Genomic DNA, 361 nt, shown 5'->3' with positions numbered 1-361 from the left:
TGCTGACTTGTGCTAGCCTAGAGCAACTCAGATATATAATTATATATTGTTTGGTTGACTTATACGAATATAAATCTTACTTTTCTTCTTTTCTACTTAAAATCGTTCTTTTCGTTTAATTCCTTTCATGATTACTTTTCGAAGATAATACTTTAGCACAATGTTAGCACAACTTAGCACAACATAGCACAATAAAAAAAATTTCGAAAATCAAAAAGTGGGGGGCTACCAAAAAAAACGTTTTTTCCATTTTTCTCGCTCATTTTTAGTATTAAAAATTTATAATTCGAGCACAATGTAGCACAAACCTAGCACAAATCAGCACAACTGTCAAAATTAATAAATTCGAAAAGTGGGGGGC

The sequence above is a fragment of the Odontomachus brunneus genome, unplaced genomic scaffold, assembly GCF_010583005.1.
Source record: "Odontomachus brunneus isolate Ranch 3 - 2012 unplaced genomic scaffold, Obru_v1 Obru_scaffold_013, whole genome shotgun sequence".
Classification (NCBI taxonomy): domain Eukaryota; kingdom Metazoa; phylum Arthropoda; class Insecta; order Hymenoptera; family Formicidae; genus Odontomachus; species Odontomachus brunneus.
The sequence above is the reverse complement of the archived record's forward strand: the minus strand, read 5'-3'. Positions refer to the sequence as shown.